The 17,812-nt window shown below is 37.3% G+C and overlaps 1 protein-coding gene and 1 non-coding gene across 3 annotated transcripts in view; both read left to right on the top strand.

Moving 5' to 3' along the window:
* syn3 (synapsin III) overlaps window positions 1–17,812 on the top strand; it is a 130,861-nt gene that overhangs the window by 72,555 nt on the left and 40,494 nt on the right. The window lies entirely within an intron of this gene.
* Window positions 13,819–13,901, top strand: trnal-cag (transfer RNA leucine (anticodon CAG)). Its single transcript has one exon. It is a non-coding gene; the product is annotated as a tRNA-Leu (tRNA).

Genomic DNA, 17,812 nt, shown 5'->3' with positions numbered 1-17,812 from the left:
GATGCCATTAGAAATAACAGACACGATGACATACTGGAACTTTACCCCGCTTCGTCTTATTTTCCCAGACTGACATTTTTTTAAATTATAGTTGTCATAGATACAGTGTGTTTAGAGGGTTTACAGAAAACTAAATGTGCAAGATAAACATGAAAGTATATTTTATGTAATTAACCCTTTCATGCTTTCATAAATGAACCTTAGTCAAGATTTTTTTTTTTTTTTCCTGAGTGTTTTTATTTCTCTTTAGACATAAAAAATAGGGATGCACCAATACCACTTTTTTCCAGACCGAGTACGAGTACTTACATTTGAGTACTTGCTGATATCGAGTACCGATACGAGTACGGTACTTTATAATCCCATAACAGTTCTTAGTTCCTTTTGTAAATGTGCTTTATTGTCATTATCATTAGTGTGACTGGAAAAAAGTGCTGCTACTGACATTTAATGTGTTGGAATGAGCGTTTCTCAATTAATCCACCAGGGGGCGCCACTCTGAATTAACCATAGTGGACAAATACCACGAAGAAGCGTAAAGTTTTTGAGAAGAAGAAGAAGAAGAAAGTCAGTAATAACAAACATGGAGACGACAGAGGTAACACTAATATGATACGAATATTGCAGCGTTTTCACTGGTAAGGTTTAAAAGCTTAGCTTCAGCAGGAAGAGAAAAGAGAAATGAGCCATAAGTTTCAGTGGTCCGCACCACTCCGTACTCCCGCTGGTATTCTCATTCTGTTTACGCATCCGCGAGCACCTGGTAAATGGATGGAATGTACGCAGAGGACGGACAGAACGCTGCGTCCGTATCTGTCTGTGTCTTTAACGTTACTTGCAGTCAGCGTTACTTTTATCACCGTCATTTATTTTAAAAAATCTCCACACTCTTCACACTCCCCACTCATTATTCCTCCTCCTTGTACCTGCTGCACTGAACTGTGAATGTCACACGGCCGTAAGTGGTATTGGTGCATTTGTATCGGATATCTTTCACAAGTACGAGTACACACACTGAGTATCGGAGCCGATGCCGATACTCGTATCGGTATCGGTGCATCCCTAATAAAAAACAATGTGGTTGATTTTTTTATGAACCTATTTTTCATGGATTTACCAAAATGTCCACTCATTTGGACTTCATGTGTTTAATTTTTGAAGCAAAGAAACATGTATTTAAAATGCAATATCAGAAAGTGATATATTGTGTGAAAACTATGAAATACATTTTTTTTATGCTGCTAATCTGATGTTTTCTCACATTTTATCATATTCTAAAACTACTTATTGCTCACTTCATGGAGATAAAATACAAAAAAAAAATCTTAGTCTTTAAGAAAACTGTTAATTACAGTCTAATAACAATTAGCCATTGATTTACACTCAAACATGTGACTGCAGATCAGGTTTATCAAGAACAGCCAAGTTACAGTAATGGTATGAATTGCAGTGTATGGGATGATGTGTAAGCGTCCACTGTGTTAGCTGATATGGAACTAAAACAACAAAACCCATGAATATACAAGAGAACAGCTGTAGAATAACTGTCCACTGTAGTGACCACTATGCATGAAAGGGTTAATTATCATGAACATGTAATTCCAGACTCAAAACTCACCTTTTCAGAATAGCCTACCCACCATAAATTCTACTCTCTGTTTTACATCTTCATTTCTATATATAGTAATTCTTTTATCTGTTTATTTCTTTGTATTTTATGGACTGTCTGTTTTGTCTTGTTGTACAGTGTCCTTGGGTGTCTTGAAAGGTGCTTATAAATAAAATGTATTATTATTATTATTATTATGTGTACATCAAATATTAAAACAGATCAACTCTATCTAGTATGCATTTGTCTTACAGATAGATTGTTTTTGCTCATATCTCTTCCAAAATTCTTTTTCTTCGTCATCCTTCCTTCCCTCTACTCCCCCTTAATTAGTAATACTTGAAACAAATACAGGATGAAGTCGGATTCTTTCACTTTATTGCAGCATTGGGTGGAAACCAGATAAGTGCTTATCTCTGGATAATAAGAAATAAAGGATGTAAATGAAAGAATGCACCTGTGACTCACTACTGCACTTTATAGGCAGCACTTAGAGCTTCGATCAGTCAGACTTCACTCTAAAATGTCTTCATCGGAGCTACTTGCAGGGCACGATCTGTCAAATTAGCCACTTAAACTCTTTTCTCCTCCTCCTCGCTGTGTGCGTGGACCTGAGTTGAGCTGCTGAGGCTTATCAGCAGAGACTGAGGGAGCTATGTTAAGGATTGACTTTTCACAGTTATGTAACCAAGCCAGAAATAATCAGGTTGGGGAACTATGACCCTTATGTGCCTTCATTAAGAGTTATCTCAGACTAGAGTACCTGCATAGGCAGATATGGAGTTTATTTTACACTTTTCACAGGACGGAAAAGCTGCTACTACTAACTTCCACTTCAGAGTTACATGGAAAGTTTAATTAGACAGGAAGACAACACTTGGAAAAAGCTCTACTTGATTAATAACAGCCAGGGATGATTTTACACTTTCCATTCACTCTTCATCTATGACTTTGTCTCACATGATGATTCATCATTTAAACTGTGTTGTCCTTCTATTATTGCCAAGTAATAAGCCTGTGTGTTCAGTGTTGTGTGTAGGTGCTGTACATCAACACATTTCTGCTCCCTGTTCACCAGAAAAAAACAATGAAACATTCACCATCTGTGGAAATTCAACATCATGATATTTATCAGAGGTACAGTCACATTAGAGACAAAGGTTGGATGGCTGTAATGGCACAGATAGACAAAAAACGGAAGCCTGGCAGTCTGCTGCTGAGCTGTCGTTAACCATTGATGATTCTGGTGGGATATTTTTTCAGCCTCCAACCTCACGTCTGAACTAACAGATTTGTGACATTCCTTAGTGAGTGTGCGTGGCAGGTGGATTTACATATTTATGCCCAAATGAGGTGATAAAAACAGAAAACTCACAGGAAGTCTGAGCAAGTGAAAGGAGTGATTCATTTAGTCAGTATTGCATATGACTTCACTCATGTATAAAGAGGTGAAACAGCCCTACATTCCTGACATACTGTATATCCACAGTGATAGCAGCTCAAATCAGAACCAAGGTACCAAGGAAATGACTCAGTAAGGGAATGCATGGTTTTTTTACATGTTGCCTTAAACTCCCTGTCCATATGTTGCATCTCACTGATGTTTGACATGAGAGTTTTTCATCTGTAATTAATTGAAATGACTAATTGCAGTTGGTTACTAGCTAATTATTTAACATATTCTGTCACTGTTGATTCAGGTTAAGTGGTTCTTAAGCATGAGTCATGGATTCCTAGCTCTTAAGGACAGGACAGACTTGCTGCAACAGTTACTTCATTTGATTCTGCCATCACCAAGTTTGTTTATGGTTTAAAGGAGCTATATGTAGTATTTATATTTGAAAATACTCACATGTGACTTAAAGGGGTCATATTTTGCTAAACCCACTTTTATTAGTCTTTGGTACATTTATTTGTGTATTTGGGAACCCTAATAGTTCAAAAAGTTTGAATTTGAACACTCCAGGTACCGCAAAGCTATCTTTATATTCATTTTGGCAAAAATCGAGTGGATTTCTACAACCCGTTTCAATTCCTTCTTAATTTGTTGTGTCTATAACTAGTTAGGTCACAACATTTGCTCATATAAGGTCAAGACTTCCGATGAACATTTCTCCGAGTACGCCATAATTAGTCACTTTTCCATTGGACATATGTGAAAAACTTTACCGATATTTACTAAATGTCAAATAAACAGAGGTGCATAATGTCGGTTTTTCCATTAAATCACAAATGTGATGATTTGTTTATTTATTATCGCAACATGACACGAGAAGTCATTCCATAAACATGGCGATGAATGTAAATATCATGTTGATTTACAGATATATTCATTATTATTATATATTACCCCTCTATCCCTTACTAAATAAAAAAAATGATTCAGTTTCCTGGTGTGTCCACACATACCGCACCATATTTCAAATGTATTTCTTTTAAATGTAAAAAATGAAGTTTGAGGCTAAAATTGGAGCATTTCCACTACATGGCTGGGTTGATTATGTGACCTATGAAGCTATTAACCCATAAAGACCCAAACAGCCACTGGCAACCAAAATCATCTACCGATCTAAAATGTTTAATAACTTCTGACCCACTAAACCTATCTATATATAAATAATGTTCGTAAAATGCAGTTTGTTATCTTTTCATGGTCATCAGATATGACCCATTTGGACGTTCAGAGGCTCCGTAGTTACCATGGAAACGCGGTCATCTTCTACAACATTAATTCACCAGTAAAATCCATGGAATTTGATAAATGACAATGGATGTAGACACTTGTTTTATGTTCAGTTAAAGGTGTCTTTACTGATAAAGTCACTTTATCTTCAGTTTTCTCCTTTTTTGATAGAATATTCCTCAACTTAACTCTGAACCTATATGAACATCTACATGATCAGTAAATTAAATATAGGAAAATACCAGATTTTCACTTAAAAAATGCAAAATGCAGAGGATAATATTATAATAAATGGCAATAAAACACAACAGAGAAAATTCATTTTTGTAAAGTAGCACTGGGTCCATATGGGTTAAGTACAAGCAGTTCGGTTTCTATGTTTTCTAAGTCACTAAACTGTAACCTTGTGGCCTTGTTTGGATGATTCTAAACCGATCTTTAGTTCAGCACAAACTGGACAGAAAACAGAGCTGATTTGTAGTTTTAATGTGGCTGTTTTCTATCTAAAAGGAAAGCTAAGCTAACAGAGCTATTATGTAAACTATCAGCTGACACAGCACATGAAGATTGTAAGACACAGGGTTATTTGGACTGACAAAATAACCTGCTCTGAGTGTTTATTATTTGAAGAGGGAAAAAAAATTATGATACTATTATACAGGTGTGTGTAAACAGTGAGCTAAATACTTCATTCAGTGAGTGAAACAGTTTGTGGATAGTGTTGATTCGTTGGTGGTTTTGGTAATTCTAAGTGTGTTCTGGTACATGACTTCCACCTGCTGTTGAGAGTTTGGAACATTAACACTACATAGAACCCTTTAATAATGTTGTGGAATTTGAAAAAGAGTGAACTACTGGCTTTGGAGGAGATCTGCACTTTCCGAGTACTTCTCTAAATATATTACAATTTTACTGTCAGATTAGCAGAAATAGGGGGTGAATATTGAAATCATTCAAATAAAAATGTAGACAAATGTAGGCTTAGTTTGTGGTTGTTATGGTCAACTCAGACTGAGCACTTTATGCTGGGAAGATGTCCAGGTCGACACAAATCAAACAATTAAAACTAGCTTTCCCAGTGAAAGCTGCTTGGCACACAGATCCTAGTGGAACAAAGACGCTAGCGGTTGCACGCTCCACTGTCTCATCTCTGGAGAAAAATTGCCAGCTGTGTCCAAAGGGAGAGGTAAGAAAGAGAAACATCTTAAACGTTGGGTGTTATTTCCAGAATCGGAACCACCTGGTTACAGCCGATACTGTTTGGTGATTTTAAAGTCCTTTTAAGACTTACATGTGATAAAGAGTGTTTAACTTCTTTTTGAACTTTTACTTTCACCACCTTCGTCCTGGTTTCCCACCTGTTTATTCTCTCTCTAATCAGGACAGAAATCATCACGTTAACCTTGTCTCTGGTTTCTGTCAATGGGTTGTTCTGAAAATGTAAGAAATTGGAGCTTAAGAGGCAGGTTGAGGGACAGTGTATCCAAAATGAAGTCAAAATACAATACAACACTTCACTATCACAAACTATTTCTTGGAATAAGTAAATATGAAACATGATTAATTGTGTGGAGGAGAATCGTCCAGTGAATTTCCCTTTAAGGATGAACCGTTGAATAGGGGAGTGCTGTTCACCATATGTGTGTGGGATCCATGTGTTTTTTTGACTTACAGATGTCCTGGATGGATAGTTTCTACAACAGCAGACAACACATAGTTGAAATCTACTTCTTATTAGTCCAGCTCAGAAAGAAAGTTTTTACATTATAATAACATCCTTATCATTAAAAAATAAATAAATAAATGAGGGCCACTTCCTTACAAAACTACATGCTCCACTTTACTGTCAAAAATGGGGCAACATAAAACGGAGGAGACTCTCCAGAATATTCTTGTTATGTGTGTCTCTCACAGCTTGTCACTATGACTTGATCCATGAAAAAAAAAAAAAAAAAAAAAGTCAGGACCCTCTGGAGATGATGCTGCCTAAGTAGGCCAGCTTACTGTAAGTATAATGCAGAGCAAAGAGCATTTCAGTTGAAGTCCAATTATAGAAAAAAGGCCTGTTTTGAGACTGATGGGCCGCCGGGGAAGCAGATGACAACATTGTGTACTGGAGGTCTTTAAGGCGTGCGTGGTTCTGAGTTGACAAAAGAGAACAGAACAGTGACTCAGAGGAAATACCTTTCATCCGAATGACAAGCCACTAAAGAGACACAGGAAGAGTCAAAGTTAAAAAGATTGCACCGCCGGGAGCCACGGTCACCAAGAGAGATGTCCAGCCCTGACTCACTCAGCCCTGTTGCACAGCCCACGTGTCATTCTAGATATCTGGGACAGGGACGATGACCAAGAGCTCTGAGGAGGAAGGCTAGTGCAAGTTATGTCACTTGAGGAAAACAGTAATTGGATGGTTCGTAGTTGACAGTAGTCTTGAACTCTTTTTTTTTGAGGTTTGAAGCTTTCAGTTTGGGGATGAATATTCCTCCGTCTTCTCGGGTGGTTGTGCTGACAGAGAGAAAGAAACTGAATTTAAGATTCATCCAGACATCACTTCAGCAGTCATCTGTGATCAGGCATTTCCATGGAACTTCCTGTTTGATGATTTTCTTATTTAAGAGTGAGTTTTACCATTTTCTATCAGGGATTTTGCAGAACTGTCACTATCCAGTACCAAAGCAAAAAGATGTCTATCCCTTATGTAGGTACAACTTAGGATGTCAAGAAGTGTGTAATGTTCATGCACACTTGAGTTGGTGTTTGGACCTTTGTATAGCACCAGTATTTCCCTAATCGACAGGTGCTTTAATTGTGGAACCTTAACCATAAAATTATCACAGATATCATCTATATTCGCAAAGGTCACTTCACGGTTACATTTAGAGCTAGTGAGTGCATTTTTATAAACATATCTAATGTGCATTTTGAAATTTTACACAGGAATCTTGCCTTTTTTCAGATAATTATACATAGAGGAAATGGAAACACTTTTTTAAAATAAATTCTAACATAATAAACATTTAACTGATGTGACTGATGAGCTGAATGACCGGCTATGTACTGCAATTTACCACATATTCCATTATAATTCCAATAAAGTGTTTTGTACAACAGGTCGTGGGGACTGATAAGGAGACTGAATTCTTCTTCACTCTCTTTTGTGAAAAACATCACAGACATTTTTGTTGGAATACAACGGGATGCTGCTCTTCTTCTGCTCTTATACGTAACCAACAGAGATTATTCACTTCAACACTGTTTATGGAAATGCACATAGTTGTCATTTTCTTTTTTTTTTTTTTTCATCTTTTCAAAAAATTTGCTTCAAATTCACTTGACATTGTATGGAAACACAGTTATTGTTAACTCTTTTGTAAAACATTGCAGATCTTTGCACCTACTTTCATCTTTTTTGGCAGCAAATCTTTCACTACTAGTGTTATTTTTGGTGCAGGTTACAGCTTTGTATAGTCGCTGCTTAGCACTAGCATGGTTGTCTCTACTGGACAAACCTGCATCGCCTGACTGAAGAGCTAAAGAACAATCTTCATACCAATAGTGTAAATATATCAAACTGACAATGACCACAACCAGCACGTGAAGCTAAACATATCAGTGGATCAGAAGGGACTGTCTGCCCCTTTACGTCAGTGATCTTCTTGTTTGTAGTGGATCAATCCAACACATACTCAGAAGTAAATACTCTCTGACTGGATTTGGTTTGTAGCTTTGAGACATTAGTTATGATTGTTGCTTTTATCTCCTTAATATTACCTCAAATGTTGAAAAGGAGATGAAAGCTCTTTGCCTCAGAGCTGTCAGTGCAGTCAAATATTGGTTGTCTTTATGGCATTTTTCATTCTATTCCTAGAGGTAAGGAAGGAGTATCAAGGTGTGTTAGCGCTTTGATTTGTCTGTGCATTTGTCAGTACACTTCACTAAACATTTCAACAGATGCTCACTGGTTTCCAACTTAAGCATGTCTGTCAACCGATGGGAAGTTAAGACATCACAGGAAGAAATACAAACATGGCCCTGACCTGTGATCCGGCACACAATGGGACTCCCCCTGCAATAAAATATGATGAACAGTCAGTAAGTTCCTAGTGCAACAGGCCAAATGTGACCACAGCGCTCACTGCTCAGACGCAGGGTCCCCTGCTGTACTCTACTGTACATATTTGGTGTGTGTGCGGTCAGGAAACCCCACAAAATGACTATGTTGTGTTACAGCATGAGACAATGAGACACCAGGCCTAACCATAAACATGGGCATATGACAGCATGGAAATAGCTTTGAGGAATTCCTTAAGGCTGAGGGAATGCCTAAAAGGGGGCTGATGCTGAGCACAGTAAAAAATAGCAGCTAGGTTTTTGTCTTACACCACTGCTGCTAAACTAGGTCACAACAGCAAAAAAAAACCTAAAAAAAAAAAAAATTAAATTACAATAAGTTCATTCATTCATTCATTCATTCATTTTCTGAACCCGCTTTATCCTCACTAGGGTCATGGGGGTCGCTTGGAGCCTATCCCAGCTACATAGGGGCGAAGGCGGGGTACACCCTGGACAAGTCGCCAGTTCATCGCAGGGCTGAACATATAGAGACAAACAATCACTCTCACAACTCTCTTACAATAAGTTTTATCTTATAAATACAAAGAAATGTGGGGAAAAAATAGATAATTTCCAAGAATCAAGTGAGCTTTTTTCTCTTAATATGATAATTACATAGGTAGAAATTTCTTATGTTTACCCATCATGTAGGTTTTCCATCCAACTTTATTTTTACCCATATTAATAGCTGCATTACACCCTAAGATCAATATATTAATATAAACAGTGGGTTAGATTATTATATGTGTATGGAGCAGCTGACAGTGACAAACCAAAAGTAGATTAATACAAATTCCTCAAATCAGCTCAACTCAGTAATTTTGGATTTTTTAGACAATCTCTGCTTTCATTGACGTAATTTAATCGACAAAAGCTTGGATACATTATTTGCACACCCACCTCCCAACAGCTGACTAAACTTAGAAACAAAGTAGGGAATTGGCCAAAGGAAAAACAAACAAACAAAAAAAGAATTGCTCAATATGTCAGAGGCTCTTAGCACATGGTATATGACATTTTATAATCTATTTTTAGTTACTTTAGCAGGTCAAAGAAAGGTTGCTATTATATATGAATAATTAAACTATAAAAGGTGACCACATCTATGTAAACTGCTGGTCTAAAAATTAATTGTGTAACTTGATTGCTATTTCATAACTGTAACCTAAATTATCACTATTAGACTGTGACAAGTATATGTTGCTGATTGTTATTTGTTATGTTCTGTATGACAAAATAATAAATAACTAATAAAAACTAAGTGTAAAAAAAAAAGGGAGATCACATCTTCTCAGTATATAAGCAGTAATAATGCAAATCCCGCTGTTTTCTTTCTCACAATAATACACTTGAACTAACTAAATTGCTTAGAGAAAGAGCACTAACTGAAAAGTGTGTTTGCCCATGTTGCATCTATATAAACTCGTTTCATCTCTAATGACAACAATATGTTGTTTGTCTCAAGTAGAGTTCATCTGGAAAACACAGTAAACCATATTTGTGTTTCTTCCTCTTATAAATTTGTTAAAAGCCAGTATTCCCAGAAATGTGAGCAGGAGACGGAAGATATATGTAGAAGGAGTAACCAGAGAAAGTTAATCAGGAGAGCTGGTTTAGAGAGAGCCAGTGAGTCATCAGGAGGTCAGAGGTCAGGGCTGCTGACAGGGTCCACAGGATACAAACGTCACTCACAGAGAGGGTGGAGGGACTCACACAGGGTTAAATTTAGAAAAAACATCTTTGTGTTAGGACATCCCTGTTGGTTTTTTCCTCTTGTTGAAGCATATGTAGAGTTTTATTGCAAAACCAAAGGTCTCTGTTATCAACTCATGATGTTTCACAGGAAACTGGGAAAGAAATGACTTGTGTTTTCGCAGTGAGTCATCCAACCTCTGCTTAAAGATGAGACGTTATTTTAAGAACAGTATAGTTGTTGACTACAGACATACACTGTGCTCTGCCTGTACCAATAACCAAAAGGACATCCATTCTCTGGGGCCTGATCCTCTAACAGGAGTCTGTGTCCATATTAGAACTCCCTAAAACAGCAGCACCGGAGTTGATGAGTGAAAATTGACTCCACAGTAAGTGGGATGTGGAAAATACTTCGGACTCTGTGACTAAATGAAATCAATTTTAGCACACAACAATTATTAATTTGCACATCAATGTATTTTTATAAGTTGTTTTTACCATCAGTCCTTTCATACGGGATACTAATATTTTGTAGTCAAAATACATTTTTTCCACATTTACATCGTAAATAAAAGCACCAACCAATCATGTTGTGTTGAAGGGACATTATTTCACAGTGAAAACAGTGAACCCATTGCCTGACATTCTAGTCATTCTATATTATATGACAAAGCACACAAATTATACACATAACAACCTGAAAGACAATGTATGGAATACCATCAGTGAGCAAGTACATTATTATGATAAGGAGTAGCTTATGTAATATGTGCAGAAATGCTAGTTGGTCTAAATAATATAATGACAAGTAACAAATGCTAATATTTTTGTGTCTTAATAGGTAGCCAGTTGCACTGTAAATAACCATAATGCTGGTTTCAGAACAGGGCAGTGGTGTCAAACTCATTTTAGTTCAGGGTCCACACAGATTTGATCAAGTGGGCAGTAAAATAATAGCATAATAACCTCTAAATAATGCCCTTGACTGTTAATATCTTCAGTGTCAACTAATCTTCTTCCTCAGACTGAATTAGAATTATTTCGGCTGCCAAGACTGGATTTTTTTTTTTGTTTGTTTTTTTTTAGAAAAAGTACAGTAGTTGGTCTTCTTTCTTATGTGTGTAATAATTAGTAGTGGCCGCTTTATTTAAGTTAAGCTAAGGTCTTAATCCTCTGTTAGGAGCAACTTTTAGGTGAGTGAAGCAGTCTCTACTACTGTATGATATTACCTGGTGTGCATTTGCTCAGTTGTTACCTGAAGAAAATAAAATGCACCAGTTCTAGTGCAGAGATCCCATTTACTCCAACGGTATTCGTTTTAACTTTTGAAGATGATTTATCCCTATGAGTACATCCGCTTTATTGGAGGGTTCAGGCTGTCTGTGGTAGTGGTGAACCGTCGTCTTGCTGAGACCAAAGGGTGTGGGCTTTGTTGACCATAGCTGACCATGACTTGCTGAACAAACCACAGTAGGAGGTAAGTCATACCACATTTGTTTTTATGGCTGGAATCCCCCATTAAGCAGACATGAGACTCTACACAAACATTTATGCACAGTGTGGAAACACAGTCACATTACACAACTATTTTTCTAGCTGTTAAGAAATTCATAGTTCTGTTTGGATAGTCTACAAAAAAAAGGATTTTTGCTGAAGGATCATTTCCCTTTATCTGATCAACAGTCTTGTCACAAACATGGTGAACATAGATTGAACTCAGTTATAACTTCACATTTTTCTCAGAATAATGTGTTTTCTCCCCAAATTGTATGAAACCTATAATTTAGTAAGCATAAACCATTCTCTTTTTTAAGATTCAAGTTTCAAAGCCTTTATTGTCAGGTTTCCCTGTACAATGAAAATCTTACTTTGTCTTCCACACTGAATGCCACAAGAGTTTAAGATAAGTATAAAAGTATAAGTATAAAAATTGGAATAGAATAATTAAACTAGGAAATTACACAACCAAAACAAAGTGTCATTTAAAAAAAATGACATGCAAGAGAAAAAGAGTATAAAAACAAAACTAGAAAAGCACTCGGAGAGCACAGACCTCAGCCAAGGCAGACCAACAAAAAAAAAAAAACTGCCCCCCCATCCCCTCGTCCCCATTCACCACCAAAATATAATCATTTGTTCCTTGTGCCAGTATCAACATTTCCTGAAAGTTTCATCCAAATCTGTCCTTGACTTTTTGAGTTATCTTGCTAACAGACAAACAGACAGACAAACACCGATGAAAACATAACCTCCGCCGTTCCTTGGCAGAGGTAAATATAAACTACTATTACAAAGAGAGTGGGCGGGCTCAGCCTTAGAGATAGGGTGAGGAGCTCGGACATCTGGGGGGGACTCGGAGTAGAGCCGCTGTTCCTCCACGTCCAGAGGAGCCAGTTGAGGTGGTTTGGACATCTAGTGAGGATGCCTCCTGGACGCCTCCTGTATTGAGCATGTCCATCTGGAAGGAGACTCGGGGCTGACCCAGGACACGCCGGAGGGATTATGTCTCTGGGCTGGCCTGGGAATGTCTTGGGATTCCCCCAGAAGAGCTGGTGGAAGTGACTGGGAAAGGGCTGTCTGGGCTTCTGTGCTGAGGCTGCTGCCCCCACGACCCAGATAAGAGGATGAAGACCAGTACGAGTATTACTAAGAGAAAAATATATATTCACATATATGTGCAACATCTGGTAATTGTGCAAACTGTCAGAGATAAATGACATACAGCATGTGCAAAACTGCCAGAGATAGGTGAGATGTTAATGTGCAAAACTGTCGTAAATAGATAAACAGTATGAATAGTCAGAGACAGCAGTATGATATATGATAAACATATATAAGGTGCATAAAGTGTTAGAGAGAATCAGTATGGTGTAAATATATGTATATAAGGTGCATAAACAGTATCACAGTTGAAGTGTAAATGCTGTAAACCACAGGTGTCAAACATGCGGCCCGGGGGCCAAATCCCACCCCCCAAAGGGTCAAATCCAGCCCGTGGGCTGAATTTGTGAAATGCAAAAATTACGCTGAAGAAATTAACAATCAATGGTGTCAAAATCATTTTAATTCAGGTTCCACATACAGACACATGCAGTCCAATTAGATTTCAAGTGGGTCAGACCAGTAAAATATTATCATAATAATAACCTATAAATAACGACAACTCCAAATTTTCTCTTTATTTTTTTAGTGTAAAAAAGTAAAATTACATGAAAATGTTTACATTACCAAAAAATACTTTTACAAAAAATGTGAATAACCTGAACAAATATGAACAATTAAGAAAACTAAATGCAATTTTACCAATATTCTTCCTGCTACTAAATGTTTTTTGCGATTGTAACGCACATGTGTAAATGATAAACTGATAAACCGAGGCATGATAGTGTTAAAATTGTGCTTTTTTTTCTAAAGACAATTCAAGTTGTTTATGTTATTTAGAATTTTTAAGGAAACTTTGTAGATGTAAACCTGATCATCATATAATTTCACTTTTTTCACAGTTATCATTTTCCTGGTCTGGCCCACTTGAGATCAAATTGGGCTGAATGTGGCCCTTGAGCTAAAATGAGTTTGACACCCCTGCTGTAAACAGTCAGTCAGGCTGTTGTTGACTCCTGGCAGCTGGTAAGGAGTCTGATGGCAGAGGGACAGAAAGAGGTCCTGAGTCTGGATGTTCTAAATTTACTCAGCCATGTGACACCCATGGTGCAAAGTCAGGATGGCCGAGCGGTCTAAGGCGCTACGTTCAGGTCGTAGTCTCCCCTGGAGGCGTGGGTTCGAATCCCACTTCTGACAAGAAACATTTTTGGTTCAATGGTGTTTCATGTACGAAAGACAGTGCAAGTCTATACTGAAAGATGGCATAAGGCTGAAACTGGGCGATTGCATACACCCAGAAAATGTCAGATGTCTAAATCTGTGCATACTCTTTCCGATGTGTGTTAACATCTTCACGTAACATGAACAGAAGAAACTTTTGAGTTTATGTTGGATTTAGCTTATGGCAATCAGTTTTAAGGCATATTATGTGGAAAAATAATGTTTTGCCATTTAGGTGTAAATCATAAATGTTTAGATGTGTAAAGAAATAATGTCTTCAAATGTCTCTTCAGAAAATTTTGTGGAAAAATATTGTGGTGTTGGTGAGTTTCAGTACTTTTACAGAGTTTACTTGGCGGTCTGCACATTGTCATGGCAAGTCAAACGTTTATGAGCTGGTGCACAGATTTTTGCACTATCTTACTTTTCGTGTATTGTGACATTTGCGTGGATCGTGGCATACGTAACATATTGATGCATATGTTTTGTTTGTACATGAGGCCCCTGGTCCCTTGCCTCTACAATATATATGTCAGGGTAGAGACTGCGATCTGGTAGGATCGAGGATTCTACCAGTAGAGACTCCGATCGTAGTCTCTACCAGTAGAAACTCCGATCAGAGTCTCTACTGGTAGAAACTCCGATCCGAACCCTAACCCTAACCCTAACCCTAACCCTAACCCTTCTACTGGCAGGATCAGAGTTTCTACCAGTAGAGACTCTGATCGGAGTTTCTACTGGTAGAGACTACGATCGGAGTCTCTACTGGTAGAATCGCCGATCCTACCAGATCGCAGTCTCTACCCTTACATATACATTGTTTTTAATCTTTACCTCACTTGAATGTTTGATCTTCATGGTTCAGCAGAGTATTTGTAGTATTTTTTTAGTATTTATTTATTTAGTTACAGGACAGTGTATATTTGCAGTAGTTACAGAAAAGATGTGTGCACCAGATTTAGCAGAGGGGCTAATTTCCATCTGTTGTTTTGGACAAACGACCTTCATAATAAAACAACACATGGATTACAAAGTACTAATATACAGGAAGAAAACCATTAAACAATGACAGATATAGGAAAATATGCTCAGGCTGAAAGGTTACAGCCAAATACATAAAAAGGGGCTTAACTCTAAAAGTACAATAGCGTTTTCCTACAATAAGAATAAAATATGAAAGAAAGGAGAGAGAAGAAAAAAAAAATTATAATTTTTTTTAATTCATTCATTTCAATTCAACTTTATTTGTAGAGCACATTTCATGCACAAGGCAGACTCAATGTGCTTCATAACGGGTATAGCTATAACATAAAAAACAACAATCATAAAAAAGAGAGTGCAATAGCAAGTAAACAATCATATGTACACACACTTAAACTTGCACATACCCACACAAGCACACACAACTCAACAGAACTCTGTCGAAAAAAAGTTACGTTTTTTAATTAAGAACAAATAAATAGGCTAATCATACACTGATGCACCGTATGTGCAAACTTTTACACTTTTAGGCTGTTTTATCATCCTGTTATGGGTGGCATCATAACTACTTGTTCATCGTTGAACTTGTAGAAGCCTTCAGTTCACACACATACACACTTTCAGAAGGTCCTCTGTGTTCAGCAAATCAGAGTTTGGTTAAATCAGGAAAATGGTCAGATACTAAATAAGTGGATATCTCTTTTATTAAGTCTATCTATTCATGGACCTTTTGTTTAGAGAATAAAATGTTATTATGAGTTTAATATTCAAAAGTACTGTGTTTTTAATGTGACTGCTAAGGCCTTTCAGGGACTGCAGTATAAAGGAATAGGCTGGCTATAGCTGCATCAAAACAGATAACTGTTAAAGCCATTTTAGAAATGACTGAAAATGTTCAATGTCTTCTTGAATTAGTAATAGTTTTTGCCTGGAGGATGCTTGTAAATAATGTCTTTTCATTGGTTTTTGTAGCAGTTTGGCCTAGAGTTGAATCACATAAAAATGCGTACTTTCGTTGAGGGTTTTACGTCAGTTTTGAAATGTGTCTATTATGTGCTAGTTGTACTAGGTCACCTTCCACAGTGTGTCATGTCTAAGTGGCTTTTTGTGAACAACAAATTTGCCTGTTCTCAGGTCGTACAAACATTCAGTAATGCTTTCAAAGTCAGAATTAAGTCAACATGTTACTGTTTGTGAGTTATACACAGTGACCAGTGGCTATAGAAACCTGGGTGGAAACACTTAGTAGTCATCAGTAGTCATCATGCCATGCTTGAGTGTAAACCAGCGTGAACAGGTCATCAGTATGAGGCCAGCTGGACGTACACCGACAGCTGTAGTAAGGCACTCCAGAACTCATCACAGCACTATACCAAAGTTAAATAGATGTTCCAGGCATCAGAGGACAAGCACATGTTACAACTCCTATTCAGGATCACCATGTCCACCAGGCACATCTTCACGACAGGTTCTGGTCTGTGTCTGTGGCACTAGCTGAGACTCTCAGAACCACCCAGTCAAGTGGTCATACATGATACCAACAGTGAAATGTCCTTTTGCATTTGCACATCTGTTTTTAAATTATGCTTTATACATCCTGAAACTGTCTTGATTTGTGTTTATGCATCAATTAGTCAATAATCATTTACACAAAGCTTTATTTCACTGGAAAAATCTAAATCTTACCAAGTGTATTTTTCCTCATTTCTCATCAAAATATCTCATCACATTTGAAATAAGACATAATCACCTACCGAGTAACTTTTCAGTGAGATATAAAAACTTATTTTTTTAGACAATAGATCTTGAAAATCCTATTTCAAGAAATCTTACCAAGATCATTTTCACTTGTTCCATTGGCAGATTTTTTTTCACTTGAATTAAGAAAAAAAAAAAAATCTTAAATTAAGTAAAAAAAAAAAAAAAAATTGCCAATAGAACAAGTGAAAATTATCACGGTAAGATTTGTTGAAATAGGATTTTCAAGATCTGTTGTCTAAAAATAAGTTCTTATATCTCTCTGAAAAGTTACTCTTTAGGTGATTATGTCTTATTTTAAGTGTGATGAGATATTTTGACAAGAAATTAGAAAAATACAATTGGTAAGATTTACATTTTTGCAGTGTTTTTGGTCCACATGGTGTACGAGTCATGAGTTTCATATTGATTATACATTTTTAATGCCCTGTAGTGAAGTATATTTAGAAAATGCTAAAGCTGAAAAGTATTTGCTTTGAGTATTATCAATAGTTAACGCTTGTCCATCCCAGTGACCCTTTTAATGCAGTTAAGAGGCAGGTGGTTTTTGTAGCAGTTTGGCCTAGAGTTGAATCACATAAAAATGCGTACTTTCGTTGAGGGTTTTACGTCAGTTTTGAAATGTGTCTATTATGTGCTAGTTGTACTAGGTCACCTTCCACAGTGTGGCATGTCTAAATGGCTTTTTGTGAACAACAAATTTGCCTGTTCTCAGGTCGTACAAACATTCAGTAATGCTTTCAAAGTCAGAATTAAGTCAACATGTTACTGTTTGTGAGTTATACACAGTGACCAGTGGCTATAGAAACCTGGGTGGAAACACTTAGTAGTCATCAGTAGTCATCATGCCACGCTTGAGTGTAAACCAGCGTGAACAGGTCATCAGTATGAGGCCAGCTGGACGTACACCGACAGCTGTAGTAAGGCACTCCAGAACTCATCACAGCACTATACCAAAGTTAAATAGATGTTCCAGGCATCAGAGGACAAGCACATGTTACAACTCCTATTCAGGATCACCATGTCCACCAGGCACATCTTCACGACAGGTTCTGGTCTGTGTCTGTGGCACTAGCTGAGACTCTCAGAACCACCCAGTCAAGTGGTCATACATGATACCAACAGTGAAATGTCCTTTTGCATTTGCA

Source organism: Sphaeramia orbicularis, chromosome 12, assembly GCF_902148855.1.
Source record: "Sphaeramia orbicularis chromosome 12, fSphaOr1.1, whole genome shotgun sequence".
Classification (NCBI taxonomy): Eukaryota; Metazoa; Chordata; class Actinopteri; order Kurtiformes; family Apogonidae; genus Sphaeramia; species Sphaeramia orbicularis.
The sequence above is the reverse complement of the archived record's forward strand: the minus strand, read 5'-3'. Positions and strand labels throughout refer to the sequence as shown.